Source organism: Oncorhynchus gorbuscha, linkage group LG07 (assembly GCF_021184085.1).
Source record: "Oncorhynchus gorbuscha isolate QuinsamMale2020 ecotype Even-year linkage group LG07, OgorEven_v1.0, whole genome shotgun sequence".
NCBI classification, from domain to species: Eukaryota; Metazoa; Chordata; class Actinopteri; order Salmoniformes; family Salmonidae; genus Oncorhynchus; species Oncorhynchus gorbuscha.
In genome coordinates this window covers 13,992,780-14,000,279 of record NC_060179.1, presented here as the reverse complement: position 1 = coordinate 14,000,279, position 7,500 = coordinate 13,992,780, and the positions used below count along the sequence as shown (strand labels likewise).

Genomic DNA, 7,500 nt, shown 5'->3' with positions numbered 1-7,500 from the left:
GCCAGCAGAAAGGATGAAGTTTTCTATTGTACCTCACCAGAGAAAGAAAATGTCTCTTGGCTGTCTGCTTTATCTGTGGTAGTTAAGTCCTGTTATAATTTCTTTACAATAGGATGAGCCTTAGAGGTATATATTGGTTCATGCTACCATCTTGCTAAAGGAGGAACAAGAGAAGAAACCCTCTGCCCTATCAGCATATGCTGAGGAACGAGGGCCGGAGAGAGAGAGAGAGAGAGAGAGAGAGAGAGAGAGAGAGATAGAGAGAGAGAGAGAGAGAGAGAGAGAGAGAGAGAGAGAGAGAGAGAGAGAGAGAGAGAGAGAGAGGCGAAGGGCAGAGAGCAACAGGTTATGTCATTTCAAACACCCGGCTCTGAAACAGGTTATGTTGTTTCAAACACCCAGCTCTGAAACCGGTTACGTCGTTTCAAACATCTAGCTCTGAAACAGGTTACGTCAGTTCGAAGACCGGCTCTGAAACAGGTTACGTCGTTTCAAACACCGGCTCTGAAACAGGTTACATCGTTTCAAACACTGTCTCTGAAACAGGTTACGTCGTTTCAAACACTGTCTCTGAAACAGGTTACGTCAGTTCGAAGACCGGCTCTGAAACAGGTTACGTCAGTTCGAAGACCGGCTCTGAAACAGGTTACGTCGTTTCAAACACTGTCTCTGAAACGGGTTACGTCAGTTCGGAGACCGGCTCTGAAACAGGTTACGTCGTTTCAAACACTGTCTCTGAAACAGGTTATGTCATTTCAAACACCCGGCTCTGAAACATGTCGTTTCGGCGACAGGTGTTATGTTTTTGGACTCAACGGAGCAGACTTTGGGAGTTATTGTTTAAAGTCAAGTATGACAACAGCTTATGTTACAGCTTATGTTAGTATGGGTATGTGGGGATGAGGGTCATAAGAGTCATGCTTGCCCGAAAAGGGAGGGGCGCAGGTGGTCCTCGGCAGCTAGTCTCCCAGGCAGTGGAGGAGAAGCCCAGTACGAGAGATGGGGTAGAGGGGGTTCATGTGGAGCTAGTCTCCCAGGCAGTGGAGGAGATGCCCAGTACGAGAGATGGGGAAGAGGAGGGGGTTCATGTGGAGCTAGTCTCCCAGGCAGTGGAGGAGATGCCCAGTACGAGAGATGGGGAAGAGGAGGGGGTTCATGTGGAGCTAGTCTCCCAGGCAGTGGAGGAGATTCCCAGTACGAGAGATGGGGTAGAGGAGGAGGTTCATGTGGAGCTAGTCTCCCAGGCAGTGGAGGAGATTCCCAGTAAGAGAGATGGGGTAGAGGAGGGGGTTCATGTGGAGCTAGTCTCCCAGGCAGTGGAGGAGATGCCCAGTACGAGAGATGGGGTAGAGGAGGGGGTTCATGTGGAGCTAGTCTCCCAGGCAGTGGAGGAGATTCCCAGTACGAGAGATGGGGTAGAGGAGGGGGTTCATGTGGAGCTAGTCTCCCAGGCAGTGGAGGAGATGCCCAGTACGAGAGATGGGGTAGAGGAGGGGGTTCATGTGGAGCTAGTCTCCCAGGCTGGTACTACTGATGGGGTGCAAGTGGTTAGTGTTGAGAGGGATGTGGTAGAGGGGAGTCAGGAGTCAGTGGCCTCAGTTGAGGAGGATCAGGAGAAGGATATGATTATGTCTGATATCTCTGTTGATATGATAGAAGCTGGCGGTGACTCAATTTACAATCTAAATTACGTACAGTTGAAGTCGTAAGTTTACATACACCTTCGCCAAATACATTTAAACACAATTTTTCACAATTGCTAACATTTAATCCTAGTAAAAAATCCCTGTCTCAGGTCAGTTAGATCTATCACTTTATTGTAATAATGAGAAATGTCTGAATAATAGTAGAGAGAATTATTTATTTCAGCTTTTATTTCTTTCATCACATTCCCAGTGGGTCAAAAGTTTACATACACTCAATTAGTATTTGGTAGCATTGCCTTTAAGTTGTTTAACTTGGGTCATACGTTTCAGGTAGCCTTCCACAAGCTTCCCACAAAAAGTTGGGTGCATTTTGGCCCATTCCTCCTGACAGAGCTGGTGTAACTGAGTCAGGTTTGTAGGCCTCCTTGCTGGCCCACACATTTTCTATAGGATTGAGGTCAGGGCTTTGTGATGGACACTCCAATACCTTGACTTTGTTGTCCTTAAGCCATTTTGCCACAACTTTGGAAGTATCCTTGGGGTCATTTTTCATTTGGAAGACCCACTTCCTGACTGATGTCTTGAGATGTTGCTTCAGTATATCCACATAATTTTCCTTCCTCATGATGCCATCAATTTTTTGAAGTGCACCAGTCCCTCCCGCAGCAAAGCACCCCCACAACATGATGCTGCCACCCCCGTGCTTCACGGTTGGGATGGTGTTCTTCGGCTTGCAAGTGTCCCCCTTTTCCCTACAACAATGGTCATTATGGCCAAACAGTTCTATTTCTGTTTCATCAGACCAGAGGACATTTCTCCAAAATGTACGATCTTTGTCCCCATGTGCAGTTGCAAACCGTAGTCTGGCCCTTTTATGGCAGTTTTGGAGCAGTGGCTTCGTCCTTGCTGAGCGGGCATTCAGGTTATGTCGATATAGGACTTGTTTTACTGTGGATATAAATACTTTTGTACCTGTTTCCTCCAGAATCTTCACAAGGTCCTTTGCTGTTGTTCTGGGATTTCATTTGCACTTTTTGCACCAATGTACGTTCATCTCTAGGAGACAGAACGCGTCTCCTTCCTGAGCGGTATGACGGCTGCGTGGTCCCATGGTATTTATACTGGCATACTATTATTTGTACATATGAACGTGGTACCTTCAGGCATTTGGAAATTGCTCCAAAGGATGAACCAGACTTGTGGAGGTCTACATTTTTTTCTGAGGTCTTGGCTGATTTATTTTTGAAGGTAGGCTTTGAAATACATCCACAGGCATGACAGGTTCCAAGGTTCCAAGCTGTTTAAAGGCACAGTCAACTTAGTGTATGTAAACTTCTGACCCACTGGAATTGTGATACACTGAATTATATGTTAAATAATCGGTCTGTAAACAATTGTTGGAAAAATGACTTGTGTCATGCACAAAGTAGATGTCCTAACCGACTTACCAAAACAATAGTTTGTTAACAAGAAATTTGTGGAGTGGTTGAAAAACAAGTTTTAATGACTCCAACATAAGTGTATGTAAACTAGTTTTAATGACTCCAACATAAGTGTATGTAAACTTCCCACTTCAACTGTAAATAACTTCCTTGACCAATCTGTTAAATTGGCAGATGTTTTTAATGTTGATAAGTTTGTGAGGTCAGCTGTGATGTTACAGAAGACGGTGGGGTTAGACCAGCTGAGTGTGGAAGAAGCATTTCCGCTTGAGGAAATGTGTTACTGCTGTCTAGTCAACAAAAGGTTGTGGGAAACGTGGGAAGGTTCAGAGAAAAATAAAACAATGATGATGATCATGCCTCATAAGGTGTTTTCTTTCTCTTTGTCTGGTTTCTCTGTGGTTTCTTCTGCTTTTCCTTTCTCTTTTCTACATGGAGGTACTAAGGGTAGGTTCTTTCAATATTAATGGGGGAAGGGACAGGAATAAGAGGGCTTGGGTATTAGAAGTAATAAAACAGAAAAGGCTTAATGTAGTTTTCCTACAGGAGACACATAGTGATGAGGCTAAAGAGGTTGACTGGGGTATGTGGTGGGAGGGGCAGCATATACTCAGTCATAGTACTAATTTCAGTGCTGGGGTGGCAATTTTGTTTTCCTCAATCTTAGGGGTGACTGTGGTATCAACAACAGAGATTGTCAAGGGTCGGATTTTATTGGTCAAGGCAGATGTTATGTATTTATTTGAATTTTTATGCTCCTAATGAGGGTACAGAGCGTATTGCTGTATTGATCAAATAAAGGAAACCTGAAGACAGTGTGACCAAGAGGGGTGATTGGTTTTAGGGCCTCATGTATGCTGAAGGTAGGTCGGTGGTTTGAGTTACCCCGTGGGACGGGGATGGGGCATCGGGCCCAGGGTCTCGAGCTTGATGACGAGCTTGGAGGGTACTATGGTGTTGAATGCCGAGCTGTAGTCAATGAACAGCATTCTCACATAGGTATTCCTCTTGTCCAGGTGGGTTAGGGCAGTGTGCAGTGTGGTTGAGATTGCATCGTCTGTGGACCTATTTGGGCGGTAAGCAAATTGGAGTGGGTCTAGGTTGTCAGGTAGGGTGGAGGTGATATGGTCCTTGACTAGTCTCTCAAAGCACTTCATGATGACGGAAGTGAGTGCTACGGGGCGGTAGTCGTTTAGCTCAGTTACCTTAGCTTTCTTGGGAACAGGAACAATGGTGGCCCTCTTGAAGCATGTGGGAACAGCAGACTGGTATAGGGATTGATTGAATATGTCCGTAAACACACCGGCCAGCTGGTCTGCGCATGCTCTGAGGGCGCGGCTGGGGGTGTGCCGTCTGGGCCTGCAGCCTTGCGAGGGGTTAACACGTTTAAATGTCTTACTCACCTCGGCTTGTCATGTTTTGTCATTTATTATCATGTCTTGTCCCTGTGCTTCCCATTCTATTCGTTTCCCTCTGCTGGGCTTATTAGGTTCTTTCCCTCTTTCTATCCCTCTCTCTCCCCCTCCCTCTCTCACTCTCTCGCTCTCTCTTCTCTCTATCGTTCCGTTCCTGCTCCCAGCTGTTCCTATTCCCCTAATCATCATTTAGTCTTCCCACACCTGTTCCCGATCCTTTTCCCTGATTAGAGTCCCTATTTCTCTCCTTGTTTCCCGTACCTGCCCTGTCGGATCCTCATATATAATTCACCGTGCTGTGTCTATGTTTTGCCCTGTCGTGTTGTGTTTCCCTCAGATGCTGCGTGGTGAGCAGGTGTCTGAGTCTGCTAGGTTCAAGTGCCTTCCCGAGGCAACCTGCAGTTCTCGATCAAGTCTCCAGTCTGTTCTTGTCTTTACGTGTAGTATTATGCTTTTTGTTTTGTAAAGTTTATTCTGGATTAAATACTCTGTTTTCGCCAAGTCGCTTTTGGGTCCTCATTCACCTGCATGACACGGCTGCAGTGAAGGAGAGACCGCATGTTTTCGTTGCAGGCCGTGTCAGTGGCACTGTATTGTCCTCAAAGCGGGCAAAAAAGTTATTTAGTCTGCCTGGGAGCAAGACATCCTGGTCCGTGACTGGGCTGGGTTTCTTCTTATAGTCCGTGATTGACTGTAGACCCTGCCACATGCCTCTTGTGTCTGAGCCGTTGAATTGAGATTCCACTTTGTCTCTGTACTGACGCTTAGCTTGTTTAATAGCCTTGCGGAGGGAATAGCTGCACTGTTTGTATTCAGTCATGTTGCCAGACACCTTGCCCTGATTAAAAGCAGTGGTTCACGCTTTCAGTTTCACGCGAATGCTGCCATCAATCCACGGTTTCTGGTTAGGGAATGTTTTTATCGTTGCTATGGGAATGACATCTTCGACGCACGTTCTAATGAACTCGCACACCGAATCAGCGTATTCGTCAATGTTGTTGTCTGACGCAATACGAAACCTATTCCAGTCCACTTTTTTTTCAGTTTGTGACTGAAAGTTCCAACTCTGATCGGTGGATACTTCCAACTCTTATCGGTTCCCAACGCTGAATGTTAGTGGACAGGGGTCATCCGAGGAGGACGTGGGGATGCTGCTTTCCTTCCATACCCCAGAGCTGGGGCAGTTCAAGGATGCTGCTTTCCTTCCATACCCCAGAGCTGGGGCAGTTCAAGGATGCTGCTTTCCTTCCATACCCCGGAGCTGGGGCAGTTCAAGGATGCTGCTTTCCTTCCATACCCCGGAGCTGGGGGAGTTCAAGGATGATGCTTTCCTTCCATACCCCGGAGCTGGGGAAGTTCAAGGTCGTGGGAAAGAAGGTCATGTACATAATATGTGTAAAAGAGTCCGGTGCTTCTTCCCTGGAAGGGGTCAAATCAACGAGGTGGGTGGGTGTGTTTGGTCCAGCTGCCTCCCCAAAAGGCTGTTGGCAGTCTTTCTATAAACTGCCTATTGATTAGAGGACAGCTGACCTCCAATGGAGGATAATACATGGAGCGATAGCCACTGTTACGTTCCCCAGTTTATGTGTTGTAGTTTGTATGTTTGCATGTGTTTATTTCAGGAAATGGCTTCCTGAAATCCATCAAGCAGCTGATTGGTCGACTCCAGGGCTAATTGGAGAGCTGACCCCACCCCCTCGTCAAGACGCAGCTGTCTCCAATTACCTATACCAGAAGCTATATAAAAGCCAGTGTTCTGTGCAGGAGTAGAGAATTTTTGCTGGAAGTAGATTTGCTTGAGATTTTTTGGGAGGTCATTACAGAGATTTTTTGTTGGAGGTAGATTTGCTAGAGAGATTTTGATAGAGGTTGATTTTTGATGGGAGTTCATTGCTGAGAGTTGGTATGTTTTGTTTGTTGCTCAGATAGAGCTTATTTGATGTCCTTAGTTTGTTTGTGAAATTGTTTAATATTCTGTTTCATTTGTTCCCAGGGGGGAAGGGGAAGGCACCTAGGGAGTGCTTAGGCAAGAGGCCCGCGGGCATACATATACCTGTAGCATATTCGCTGTCTAGGCACACTAGGTAAGACCTGGGTGGACCACCCCCTGTATCTTGGTTAGGGCACCAGGTGGTGCTAAATTAGGTAAGTAGTGGGTAGGCAGGTAAGATAGGAGAGGGGGGCTTTGAGATTGACTTTCTTTGCTTTGGTTCCGTCCAGCCCCTTTTCCCCATATTACCGTGTGAAGGAATAAAGTCCTTGTAAACGGTACCAAATTCTGTCTGTTGTCATCCTTACTCGCACCTACAGTCCATACCTTTTTCACTTCACGGAGAGTTTAGTTGTAGCAGGGTGTTGCGTTCCCTCTTCATAGAGGCGTGCGTAACAGCCACCAATATGCATCTTGTACACCTGGATCCTACTGTTGGGGAAGGGTGTCCATTCTGTGCTGAGTCTGAAACTCTACCACATCTGTTCTTACAGTGTCAGTGACCTGATCACCAGCTGGTTCTCAGCTCTGGGAGAGGTTCTCTCTTCCCAACTGTTATTATTTGGGCCCAAGTACAGGTTTAGTAGAAGGAGTGTAGTTCTTTTATTTAATTTTGTGTCAAGGGCAGCTAAAATAGCAATATGGAAGACACGATTAGAACAGTTTTCGGGGACAGGGTGGCAGCGAGACTGAGGGTTGAGTTTGCCAATTACAAACTGGTTAATAACATTGGACTGTTTATGAGTATATGGGGAATTCAGAGGTTGTTGTGTTTAGTTACTGTGGAGGAAGATTTGGTGTTTTGTTTTTAATTGATGTTTAACCATGTTTTTGTTTGTTTGGGTGTTTATTGTGTTGTGGATTCCCAGACCCAGTCTCTCTCTGTCTCTCTCTATCCCTTTCTCTCTCTCCCTCTTTCCCTCACTTCCTCTCTCCCTCTCTCTATCCATCTCTCGCCCTCTCACTCTCCCCCTCTCGCTCTATCCCTTTCTCTCTCTGTCTCTGTC

General features: G+C 46.2%; 1 protein-coding gene across 1 annotated transcript in view; it reads right to left on the bottom strand.

Moving 5' to 3' along the window:
* The window catches only part of LOC124039498 (contactin-associated protein-like 2), a 424,109-nt gene that overhangs the window by 189,939 nt on the left and 226,670 nt on the right, over positions 1-7,500 (bottom strand). The gene's annotated exons all lie outside the window — the stretch shown is intronic.